Source organism: Artemia sp. Qi Xiang Cuo, chromosome 20 (genome assembly GCF_049724085.1).
Source record: "Artemia sp. Qi Xiang Cuo chromosome 20, ASM4972408v1, whole genome shotgun sequence".
Lineage (NCBI taxonomy): Eukaryota > Metazoa > Arthropoda > Branchiopoda > Anostraca > Artemiidae > Artemia > Artemia sp. Qi Xiang Cuo.
This window is the reverse complement of record NC_142813.1, coordinates 3868036-3881956: the sequence shown is the minus strand read 5'-3', so window position 1 is coordinate 3881956 and position 13921 is coordinate 3868036.

The following is a 13921-nucleotide window of genomic DNA, read 5'->3' as shown; positions in this document are numbered from 1 at the left end:
ACGGGTGGATGGGAGGTCCTGGGGTAGGGAGGTCGGGAGGTAGAAGTTAGTTTTGATTTGATAATGTGAAGGAGTTTGGTTTGCTTTTCCCCCCATTTTTTAGTTTATTTAGTTGTTGTTTGTTCGTGTGTTTTGTAAAGGGCTAGCCGTTTTACTGCGCATCAGCAAAAACTTAGGTTTTTTCATTAGTGCAGTAATTGTAAATTGATAAGTGTTATAATCGTGTTTATTAATAAAGTAATAAAGTAAAAAAAATAAAGTGATTAAACAATCCTTGTGTTTCAGGGACGGTTCTTAAAGAATTGGAACAAAAGGTCGAACTTTAGCATAGAGAGCAGGGTATTGAGAAGGGGACAGTCCGTTTCATATGCGGAACAATTTCTGTTTGTTTTAAGTTTTAATGTTGCTCCTTACTATCAGTTGAGTTTTTTTTTTTATTTTGATCGTTTTCCAAAAAATATCCATAAATCCACCTTTTCCAAATATAGGAAAAACCGAAAAATTCCTCCATTGCAGTTTCTGCAGTCAAAATTCGTCCCCGGGCACAATTCACATCTTAAAAATCTCCCCATGTGTCAGAACAAACATTATATATGAATTCTTACAACTTTAGTCCCATGTAAAATTTCCTCTGTAAAGTTCACCCCCAGAAACTTCCCTCCGATCGGAAAATTCCCCCTTCTCCCCACAGAAAATTCCCCCTCGAAAAATATCTGTGATGGCTGCCCTCCAATATTTTTGGTCACCTAAAAGGACACTAGAGCTTCTAATTTTCGATCAAAAGAGCCTTCTCCCGATTTTGCAGGATCACTGTTTTAATAAGATTACCCTTGGGGAAAAAAATAAATAGAATAAAAAATATACACGCAATCTGTCTTTTGGCAAAAATTGCCAAATTCCACGATTTTGTACATAGGAGCTTGAAATTACTACAGTAGACTTTTCTGATACGCTGAATTTGATGGTGTGATTTTTATTAGGATTCATTGACTTTTAGGGGATACTTTTTCCATTTTTCAAAAATAAAACAGAAACCTAAAAAGTACTTCAGTTTTTATGTTCTCCTGAAAAATATAGATTTTGTAAGATAATCCCTTTCAAATTACCACTGACTGTCATTTTTTGAAGTTTTTTGGCAATATTAGTGCAAGTAAAGGTATGAGGTCATAATATTGGCTCAGGGTGTTGGAGGCAAGGTTGCCACACCACTAAAATGAAACCCTTTATTTTGCTCTTTTTTTCGCGGCATTCGACCTACATTCTCCATTCACCAATTTCGGATGTACTTCAACTTTACAATGATAGCAAACATAGTTATTCAAATACTACTGGAAATTATGGAATATCCTACCTGCCTTGTTAAAACATTATTAAATATTCTATTGAGGGAAAAAAGGAAGCTGAAATAAAACTATTTTGATTGTAAATAAAACTAAACGCTTTTTGAGTCAGTGCCGCAAATTACTTCATTAAAATAATTTTTTTTACTCGGCCGATTCTGAGGTTCTGACTCTGGTTAACTAACCCCTCCCTCGCGTCAGGCCTAACTATGGGAACTTCGTAAACATAAGCGTATTTTCAAATTTATCTGATAAGTTTGCATCCAGATAAAATAGGAAAGGTTATGTGTGGTGTCCATCACTGTCCTCTACGATTAACTCCCCTCATCTCCTTATAGGGAGCTTTCTTGTCTTGTGCCGCTTTTTAAAACTGTTAGAAAGATCTTGAAGGCATTCCGATCCCTTGGATTTCTTAGAGGAGCAAATATTTAGGACAGTGTCCTTGAAAACCAAAGCACTCCAAAACAATTTGACCGTTTTTTTTAAACCGTAATATTTTGAACTACATTTTGAAAAAAAAAATATTTCACGCCTTTTCTTTTACGTTACGTAAACATTTCTTTAATTAGTTACGAAATAAAATAAATAGTAGAGTCAAATTCAAAACGAGCAGAAATTAATACGAGTAGGTTTCAACCCCCCCTATGCTTTCTAAAAGCCAGAATATAGTTTGTTCTTTACTGAAAAAATTCAAATGAATAAGCATTGTGAGTTGAATATACATATGCCGGTATTTATTCCTTAAAATCTTAATTAAATTTTGATTTCATAAAGTTATAAAAGCGAAAACATTTAAAAGAATTTTTTCAGTAAAGTAAAAATTAAATTCTTACTTTCAGAAAGCATAGGGGTTTTGAACCCTACTCATATTGATTTCTGCTCGTTTTGAGTTTGACTCGATTATTTATTTTAATTTCTGTTCGCTTTGGGCTACATTTATTTATTGATACTGATTTGCGGTAGCTGTATACTTGGTAGATTATTTGATTCTATTTTTGTTAATTTTTGGTTTAATGGAGCTCTTTACTTTTTTTTGAAAGACTTATTTTGTGGACTTTTTTTAAATTAATTTCTGTTCGTTTTATACTGACATAGTCTTTTTAAGGGAAAAAGAAAATAATAGTTTGGATCTTTCAGGTTTTCCTTTAAGGATTTATAGTTTGGCTTGCAATTTATATGCTGAAGAAACTTTTTCAGCAATTTTTAACAACAGTAAACTCTTTTGAAAATCATATCACAAATAGTAGTGTTTACTTTAGTCATATACATCCTCTAGTTGACCTGATAAATAAAAGTTAATACCATTCCCAAAAAATTATATCTATGCTCTTTCACAGTCTGGATACACTTACACTCTTTTTGAATAGTAAAATTTTAAGAGCAGAAGTAGTAATAGAAGTAGCCCCGAAAATTTAAACTTAATACCCTCAGTCGTTCTTGGTATATTGCTGAGATGTCTTATTGGCAACCAGCATACAAACAGTGTTTTGATTTAATTTTAAAACAACATTTAGTTTTTAAGCATAATGGGCAAATTACATAACTGAGGGGGGGTGACCTACCCAATAACCCTAGAGATATAGTTACTAAAAATTCAGCTATGTTGAACAAAATGGCTGCCTTAAAATTTTGATTGGAAGTGTCTGGAAAATTATGAGCTAAGCAGGAAGTCTGATTGCCCTCCAATCATTTTTGACTCTTAAGAGGGCACTAGAACTTTAAATTTTCAATCAAATTAGCTTCTTTAAAATATCAATGATATTAGTAGCTATGGTAGAGCATCGCTGCCTGTGTCCTTGTACGCCCTATAGTGCTTATATGCCCTTTCAATACCTGCATTCACATAGATTTTTAATTGAAACTCCTCCTAAACGTTCCCTAAAAGTTTCAACTTATTGCCATTAGTGTCGTAAGTTACAGTAACCGTAGAAAAAACATTGTCTTCTGGCTAGCTCAAAATCCAGAAGCTATGAAGGTATAAAGGTGAAATATTCAGAGAATATTTCTGTTGTACGGACGACAACCTGCCATCCGTATGCGGTTTGTCAAAAAGACATATCAGCAATATGTCAGAAACAGCTTCGCATGTGAAATTAAAACTTACAAAGCTTGTTGTGGGGGATGTTGAACTAACCAAAAGACAATATTTGCATAATAATCCTAATGCTTCTACTCCTACAACTACTGCTACTGTTGTTATTACTGCTGCTACTACTACTGCAGCTAAAGCTAAGACTACTACTATTAACTGTACTCCTACTGCTGCTACTATATTTACTGGTGCTATTACTACAACTAATAAACCTAAGGGTATTAAGGCAAAAATAAGAACCTTTTCACCAAATGCATCTGATTGAAATTGTGCTAAGTTAATTTTGTTCAAAATAGTCTAAAGAACATATAACAATGCTACCAGGGTTAGCACAACCCTCCAGAGCCCTGGGAAAAGGGCTTTTAGTTATGCACTGGGGACATATAAGATTTTTATGGAATGGGTGGTCGTATTAAATTCAGATGGGTCTCATTTGATTTTAAATTGGAAAATATAGAGCCCTTTTTAATAGTCAAAGTGATTTGAGAGACACATCCCCCCCACGCTCATCATTTTCCATAACAAATATGTAAATAAAATTTTGAGACATAAATTTTTTCAGCATTGTTGAAAGGTTCAGTGATAATGAGTAGCAATAGTTGTAGTAGCAGTAGTAGCATTAGTTGCAGTATGCAAATAACACCTTTTTTCAATATACCCTTCAACATACGATGTAATTTTCAACTTAATACCATCAACCGGTCCTGAAGCAACGGTGATACGTCCTTTTGACAATATATATGGGCGTAGTGTGTTTCGATTTATTTCATTACAGTTACAATATTATCCAAAATTTTCGCCTTAATACCCTTAGGTTTATTAGTTGTAGTAATAGCACCAGTAAAGATGGTAGCAGCAGTAGGAATACACTTAATCGTAGTAGTATGAGGTTCAGTAGCAGTTGCAGTAATAACAGCAATAGTAATAGTAGCAGTAGTTGTAGGAGCTCAATCAATAGTAGGCTATCATGATGCAAATATTGTCTTTTGGTTAGTTCAACATCCCCCACAACAAGAGTTGTAAGTTTTAATTTCACATGCGACACTATTCCTAAGATATTGCTGATATGCCCTTTTGAAAAACTGCATACGGATGGGAGGTTGTCATCCGTACAACAGAAATATTCTCTGAATATTTCACCTTTATACCTTCATAGCTTCTGGATTTTGAGCTAGCCAGAAGACAATGTGTGTATTCATTTAATGTTTTTTCTACGGTTACTGTAACTTACGACTTCAATGGCAATAAGTTGAAACTTTTAGGGAACGTTTAGGAGCTTCAATTAAAAATCTATGTGAATGCAGGTATTGAAAGGGCATATAAGCACTATAGGGCATACAAGGACACAGGCAGCGATGCTCTATCATAGCTAGTAATATCATTGATATTTTAAAGGAGCTGATGTGATTGAAAATTAAAAGTTTATATTGCCCTCTTAAGAGTAAAAAATAATTGGAGGACAATCAGACTTCCTGTTTAGCTCGTAATTTTCCAGACACTTCCAATCAAAATTTTAAGACAGCCATTTTGTTCAACATAGCTGTATGGTCTAGTAACTATATCTCTAGGGTTATTGGGTAGGTCACCCCCCCAGTTATGTAATTTGCCCATTATGCTTAAAAACTAAATGTCGTTTTAAAATTAAACCAAAATATACTGTTTGTATACTGGTTGCCAAGAAGACATCTCAGCAATATACCAAGTACAACTGAGGGTATTAAGTTCAAATTTTCGGTGCTACTTCTATTACTACTTCTGCTCTTAAAATTTTACTATTCAAAAGAGTGTAAGTGTATCCAGACTGTGAAAGAGCATAGATATAATTTTTTGGGAATGGTATTAACTTTTATTTATCAGGTCAACTAGAGGATGTATATGACTAAAGTAAACACTACTATTTGTGATATGATTTTCAAAAGAGTTTACTGTTGTTAAAAATTGCTGAAAAAGTTTCTTCAGCATATAAATTGCAAGCCAAACTATAAATCCTTAAAGGAAAACCTGAAAGATCCAAACTATTATTTTCTTTTTCCCTTGAAAAGACTATGTCAGTATAAAACGAACAGAAATTAATTTAAAAAAAAAATTCCACAAAATAAGTCTTTCAAAAAAAAGTAAAGAGCTCCATTAAACCAAAAATTAACAAAAATAGAATAAAATAATCTACCAAGTATACGACTACCGCAAATCAGTATCAATAAATAAATGTAGCCCAAAGCGAACAGAAATTAAAATAAATAACCGAGTCAAACTCAAAACGAGCAGAAATCAATATGAGTAGGGTTCAAAACCCCTATGCTTTCTGAAAGTAAGAATTTAATTTTTACTTTACTGAAAAAATTCTTTTAAATGTTTTCGCTTTTATAACTTTATGAAATCAAAAATTAATTAAGATTTTAAGGAATAAATATCGGCATATGTATATTCAACTCACAATGCTTATTCATTTGAATTTTACAGTAAAGAACAAACTATATTCTGGCTTTTAGAAAGCATAGGGGGGGGGGGGGTTGAAACCTACTCGTATTAATTTCTGCTCGTTTTGAATTTGACTCTACTATTTATTTTATTTCGTAACTAATTAAAGAAATGTTTACGTAACGTAAAAGAAAAGGCGCGAAATATTTTTTTTTTCAAAATGTAGTTCAAAATATTACTGTTTAAAAAAAAAACGGTCAAGTTGTTTTGGAGTGCTTTGGTTTTCAAGGACACTGTCCTAAATATTTCCTCCTCTAAGAAATCCAAGGGATCGGAATGACTTCAAGATCTTTCTAACAGTTTTAAAAAGCGGCACAAGACAATAAAGCTCCCTATAAGGAGATGAGGGGAGTTAATCGTAGAGGACAGTGATTGACACCACTCCTAACCTTTTCTATTTTATCTGAATGCAAGCTTATCAGATAAATTTGAAAATACGCTTATGTTTACGAAGTTCCCATAGTTAGGCCTGACGCGAGGGAGGGGCTAGTTAACCAGTCAGAACCTCAGAATCGGTCGAGTAAAAAAAAATTCTTTTAAAGAAGTAATTTGCGGCACTGGCTCAAAAAAACGTTTAGTTTTATTTACAATCAAAATAGTTTTATTTCAGCTTCCTTTTTTTCCCTCAACAGAATGTTTAATAATATTTTAACAAGGTAGGTAGGATAGTCCGTAATTTCCAGTAGTATTTGAATAACTATGTTTGCTATCATTGTAAAATTGAAGTACATCCGAAATTGGTGAATGAAGAATGTAGGTCGAATCCCGCGGAAAAAAGGATCAAAATAAAGGGTTTCATTTTAGTGGTGTGGCCAACTTGCCTCCAACACCCTGAGCCAATATTATGACCTCATACCTTTGCTTGCACAAATAGTGCCAATAAACTTCAAAAAATGACTGTCAGTGGTAATTTGAAAGGGATTATCTTACAAAATCTATATTTTTCAGGAGAACATAAAAACTGAAGTAGGCTACTTTTTAGGTTTTTGTTTTATTTTTGAAAAAGGGAAAAAATATCCCCTAACAGTCAAGGAATCCTAATAAAAATCACACCATCAAATTCAGCGTATCAGAAAAGTCTACTGTAGTAATTTCAAGCTCCTATGTACAAAATCGTGGAATTTGGCAATTTTCGCCAAAAGACAGATTGCGTGTATATTTTTTATTCTATTTATTTTTTTCCCAAGGGTGATCTCTCCTCAACGCCTCGCTCTTTACGCTAAAGTTTTTTATTCTTTAAAAAAATAGAGTTGCGAGAAAGTCAAACTTTAGCGTAAAGAGCGAGGCGTTGAGGAGGGGACAGCCCCTTTCAGAAACGGAATAATTTCTGTTCGTTTTAAGTTTTAACGTCGTTCCTTACTTTCAGTTAAAAAAACTTGTTTTTTTTATTTAGTTTTTGAAGGTTTTTGAATTAATGCAGGTTTTGATTTTGGTTCACCGTACATGAATAATTCAAACAAAATTTGCATATTAATTTTACTTTTATTTGGTTAAATGGCTATCCCGAAACCTGTTTAATTTTATTTACGAATGTTTTTATTAGAATAAATATATGTAACTTACGAATTAACTTACGTAACGAACTTCTTTATTCATAGATTTTTATTACGTATATTAGGGGGTTCACCCCCTAGTCAATACCTTGCTCTTTAAGCTAAAGTTCAAATTTTGTTCCAATTCTTTAAAAATGACCCCTTAATCACAAAGGCCGCTAATTATAATAAATATATCTTATGAAAGTACTAAAAAATCTCTGGCTTAAAGAGCGAGGTATTGACTAGGGTGTGAACCCAATCATAGAAGTAATATTTTCTGTTCTTTTTAAGTTTTGATGTTGCTCCTTACTTTCACTTGAAAAACTTGTTTTTTTTAAAATTTAATTTCTGATCTTTTTCTTTAATAATGATGGGAAATCCCGCACCCCCTTCATAGCAATGTCCCTTCCCCCATGAAAACTTCCTTCATGGAAAGATCTTCCCATACGACCCCCGACCCAACCCCCCTCTCCCCCCCAAAAAAAAACCTACCAGAAAAATCCCCCCTGAAAACGTCAGTATACTTCCCAATAACCAATACTATGTGTTAACATCGGGTAAAGTTCATAACTTTCAGCCCTCCTCCCCGGGGACTTCGGGTGATTAAATCATTCTAAAAGACATAGTTATCATTTTTTCAACCATGCTGAACAAAATGTCTATCTCAAAATTTTGATCGGGTGACTTTGGGAAAAAATGAGCGTGGGAGGGGGCCTAGTCCCCCTCCCCCATTTTTTGATCACTTAAAAAGGGCACTAGAACTTTTAATTTCCGTTCCAATGAGTCCTACCGCGATATTCTAGGACCACTGGGTCGATACGATCACCCCAGGGAAAGAAAAAAAAAAAAATAAACACGCATCCGCGATCTTTCTTCTGGCAAAAAATGCAAAATTTCACATTTTTGTAGATAGGCGCTTGAAACCTCTACAGTAGGGTTCTCTTATATGCTGAATATGATGGTATGATTTTCATTAAGGTTCTATAACATTTAGGGGGTCTTTACCCCTTTTTTCTAAATCAGTCAAATTTTCTCATTTTTCGCGTAACTTTTGACGAGTAAGACTAAACTAAATGAAACTTATATATTTGAAATCAGCATTAAAATCTGATTCTTTTGATGTATATATTGGTATATCAGCATAAAATCTGATTCTTTTGATGTATATATTGGTATATCAGCATATCAGCAATATCTTAGGAATAGTGTCGCATGTGAAATTAAAACTTACAAAGCTTGTTGTGGGGGATGTTGAACTAACCAAAAGACAATATTTGCATAATAATAGCCTACTAATGCTTCTACTCCTACAACTACTGCTACTATTACTATTGCTGCTACTACTACTACTGCTACTAAAGCTAAGACTACTACTATTAACTGTACTCCTACTGCTACTACTATATTTACTGGTGCTATTACTACAACTAATAAACCTAAGGGTATTAAGGTGAAAATTTTGGACAATATTGTAACTGTAATGAAATAAATCGAATCACACTGTGCTCATATTGGTTGTCAAGAGGACGTATCAGCAATGCTTCAGGACCGGTTGATGGTTTTAAGTTAAAAATTTCATCGTATGTTGAAGGGGATGTTGAAAAAAATGTGATACTGCATGCTCCTACCAATAGTACTACACCTACTACAAATATTGCTACGCATAATTACTGAACCTTTAAAAAATGCCTTAAAAAGTTGATGTCTCAAAACTTTGTTTAGATATTTGTTATGGAAAATGATGAGCGTGGGGGGGATTTGTCTCTCAAATCACTTTGACTATTAAAAAGGGCTCTATATTTTCCAATTTAAAATCAAATGAGACCCATCTGAATTTAATACGACCACCCATTCCATAAAAATCTTATATGTCCCCAGTGCATAACTAAAAGCCCTTTTCCCAGGGCTCTGGAGGGTTGTGCTAAAGTTCTTAACTTTCAGCCCTCCTCCCCGGGGACTTCGGGTGATTAAATCATCCTAAAAGACATAGTTATCATTTTTTCGACCATGCTGAACAAAATGTCTATCTCAAAATTTTGATCGGGTGACTTTGGGAAAAAATGAGCGTGGGAGGGGGCCTAGTTGCCCCCCCCATTTTTTTGATCACTTAAAAAGTGCACTAGAACTTTTAATTTCCGTTCCAATGAGTCTTACCGCGATATTCTAGGCCCACTGGGTCGAAACGAGCACCCCTGGGGAAAAAAAAAAAAAAAAACACGCATCCGCGATCTTTCTTCTGGCAAAAAATGCAAAATTCCACATTTTTGTAGATAGGCGCTTGAAACCTCTACAGTAGGGTTCTCTTATACGCTGAATATGATGGTATGGTTTTCATTAAGGTTCTATAACATTTAGGGGGTCTTTACCCTTTTTTTCTAAATCAGACAAATTTTCTCATTTTTCGTGTAACTTTTGATGAGTAAGACTAAACTAAATGAAACTTATATATTTGAAATCAGCATTAAAATCTGATTCTTTTGATGTATATATTGGTATATCAGCATAAAATCTGATTCTTTTGATGTATATATTGGTATCCAAATTCCGTTTTTTAGAGTTTCGGTTACCATTGAGCCGGGTCGCTCCTTACTTACATTTCATTACTACGAACTGTTTGATTCATCCAGATTTTTAACAAGCTTGAAAACAGGTATTGGGGTCAATCGGGGGGAGGGACATCTGTCCAGTCTATTTTTTTCTTGCCCCTCTCCCTACATGCTGATAAATACCTTGTTCTTAAGATGGGTGAAAAAAATCTGACAATTTTGCCCCCATTTGAATTTCGGAAAATGCATTTGCTGCTTAAAAAAGAAGTAACTTAAAGAAGAGATTTAATTGTATTGTTTTTGGTATTTATTGTAAAAAGATAAAAGTGTTGCATCATCATGCATATGATGATTTAATTTTGGTCAATAAATTTCATTTTATCAAATATTTCAGTTACTATGGGTTCGAGTTCGTCCTTTACTGCAACTTTTATGCTAGGTTGCAGTTAGAGCTGCAACCATCATTCAATTTAGAGAATCATTGCCACTTCATATACAAATGGGCAGAATGTTACAGGATCCTTCTAAAATACTAAAGTTAATTTTATTTTGATCATCTGGTTTGTATCATCTGGTTATGATCATCTGATGATTTTTCAATATTTCGGTATGATAACGCTTTCTTCGAAACTAATATCATTTTGACGAGGGAATCTACTGAAGGTCGCCCACAAGAAATGTGGGCTAGAACACAAGTGGATGGTCCTGATGGGAATATGATACTGAATGAGATAAAGCATGACTCAAGCCAAACAGAAATGTAAGCAGCAGACTGATAATAAGAATTGGAAAGAAGAGGGTCCATGACCTTGGCTGAATAGCTCACAGTTCTTGAAGAAATAAGTAATATGAATGTAAGTGAGACGGTTTGAATATTGAGGTTGATAGGGACAACATCATAGGGACTTCTTTAAATTAAGTTATGACCCTACCCGGCTAAAACTACGAGATAGCCCTTACGTAAAATTCAAAGGCGAAAACGGATAAGATTTTAGCGGTGTTTCAAGAGATTGGTTTTCTTCATTAACAAGAAAGTTGACTAAGCTATTGCTAGGATTCTTCTTATTCACAAATGAAGAAAACTCTGAAGTAGCCATTAATCCAGATTATGAAAAAATATGTCTTAATTCAGAGAAATTATTCAAGCTTATCGGAAGGCTCTTTAGCTTTGCTTTTCTTACGTTTGACATCACCATGACTTCACATGAAATGACGTTTGCTTGGGATTTTGCAACATACTTTTAAAAGTTGTTGCTCAACTGGGAGCTTAATAAAAAATATTCGGAACAATTCAACAAACCTGACTCAAGTTTTACCACATTATACTACGTTATCACAGAGTGGGATGATCTCGAATCCTCCATATCAGAAGGAGAGTCTACTCACCACTGTCCTGTTGCAACTGATTACATAATAATATTGTTTAGATTATGATGTCTATGACGAGAGATTGTCGTGCGAACACATCATATATTGCGTCATGATTACATCAGTCTATACCATTGTAAAACGAGTCAGTTTTTCGTCCCCTGTATTAGCGTTGCAGCAGCAACACTTTGGTTTATGAACTGCGTAACAGTGTGAACTGCAATTTTCATGACAAAACAGCTAACAGTTGCTGTGAAGTTTTGTCACAGTCAAAGCCTAATAAAACTAAGAACCAAGAAAGGAATACGTCAAACACAGGAACAGAGGGAGAAAAAAAAACAGAGGAGAATGAGAACGAAGCGACACAGGACAGAAGGAGCAAAGGAACAAAGTCAGGAAACAAAAATACAGAAAATAACATAAGAAAATACGGAGGAGTGAATAAATACACCAACAGAGAAAAACACAGGACCAAAAATTTGAGCAAACTAAGTAATAAATTTCACAGCAAAAACGAAACACAGAAACAAATATAGTAACGAACATAGTAACATAGTAACGTATTATAACATTATGCGAAACTCCGAGTAAGCAACTCTCTACTGGATTCATTTTAATAAAGAAGCATTAATGACATAGTTAGCTCTGACGAACAAAAGCCCATAGTAACCGAAAGTTAAAAAACGAGTATTGAATAAAACTGTCGTGTGAAAAAATAAACTGCCATCTGACACTGAATCAGGAATGGTAACTATTGTTTTGGTTAATCTTAAAAGTAAAAGTTTATTGCAAAAAGAAATTTATGGTGATTTCGAAAAAGAGCCTGAAACCCCTCGAAAATGGTGTCAGATCAAAATAAAAGTGTACCATTGGAACCAGCATGGTCAAAAACCATTTAAATGGAAATTACAGTCCCCCTGCTTGAACAACAAAGAAAATCACTTTTTTGCATCGGTAGCACCGATCTGTCTCCCTTTTATCTTTTTTTTTCACCAGGGCTAGTGAATGACCAGAACATCATAGAGAGATTTGTAATAGCTCATTGGAAAGAGACTTAAATTTGTAAGTGTCCTTTCTAAGTGACAAAAAAGACTGGAGGGCAACAAGCCCCCCCCCTCCCTATAGGTCCGCTCCCCCTAAAGTCATCCAATCAAAATTTTGAGATTGCCATTTTGTTCAACTTAGTTCAAAGGTTCAATATCTATGGTTTTAGTGATGCTATGACCCTCCATAGTCCCTGGGGAAAGGGTTGTACGCTGTATTGCTATCGGACGTATCGATATCACGCGTATCGGTATGGGTGTATTGTTATTGGGTGTTTTGGTATCGCCTGTATCTTAGACAAATGTTTTGTGGCTCATATAAAAGACATTGCTCATATATACGTCCTTCCTTCCTATAAATTTCACCATCAGCAAGTTCCAAATTATGGTTGCAGCGGCAGCTGCAACCTAGTAAAGAGCGAACAACAGCCCATAGTAACCAAAAGTTAAAAAACGCATTTTGAAAAACAAAATGTCTTGTAAAAAAATTGCCATCTGACACTGAATCAGAAATGGTAAGCATTGTTTCGGTTAATCTTAAAAGTAAAAGTTTATTGCTAAAAGAAATTTATAGTGATTTTGAAAAAGAGCCTGAAAACCCTTGAAAATGGCGTCAGATCAAAATGAAAAGTTTACCATTGCAATTAGCATGGTCCAAACCCTTTTATAGGATAATTACAGTCCCCCACATTGAACACCAAGGCAAATCACTTTTTTGCAACTGATATCTCCTTTTTTTTTCTTTTTTTTTCACCAGGGCTAACGAATGACCAGAACATCATAGAGATGTTTAATGGCTCATTAGAATGGAAATTAAATTTTAGAATTATGTAGGCTCATCTTAGTTTTGACAACATTTTTGGAGAAACTAAATATCATGGTTGCAGCGGCAGCTGCAACCTTATAAAGAGCGAACCACAGCCCATAGTAACCATAAGTTAAAAACCACGCTTAGAACAAAACTATCTAGTGAAAAAATTGCCATCTGACACTGACTGAGGAATGATGACTATTATTTCGGTTTGTCTTAAAAGTACAAGTTTATTGCGAAAAGAAATTTGTGGTGATTTCGAAAAAAGCCTGAAACCTCTCGGAATTGGAGTTAGATCAAAATGAAAAATGTACCGTTGGAATCAGCATGGCCGAAAACCTTGTACATGGAAATTACAGTCCCTCTCATTGGACAACAAAGAAAATCACTTTTTTACATCGGTAGCACTGATCTGTCTCCCGTTTTTTATTTTCTTTTTTTCTAGCAGGGCTAGAGGGTGGCCAGAGTATCTTAGAGAGATGTGTAATAGCTCATTCGAAATGGAATTACATTTGTAAGTGCCCTTTTTAAGTGACCAAAGAGATTGGATGGCAACTAGCCCCCCTCCCTACAGGCCCCTCCCCCAGTCATCCAATCAAAATTTTGAGATACCCATTTTGTTCAACATAGTCAAAGGTCTAGTATCTATTGTTTTATTGATTCTTAATTGCTACTGAATATAATATTTTTTTAAACAAAGGAAATCTA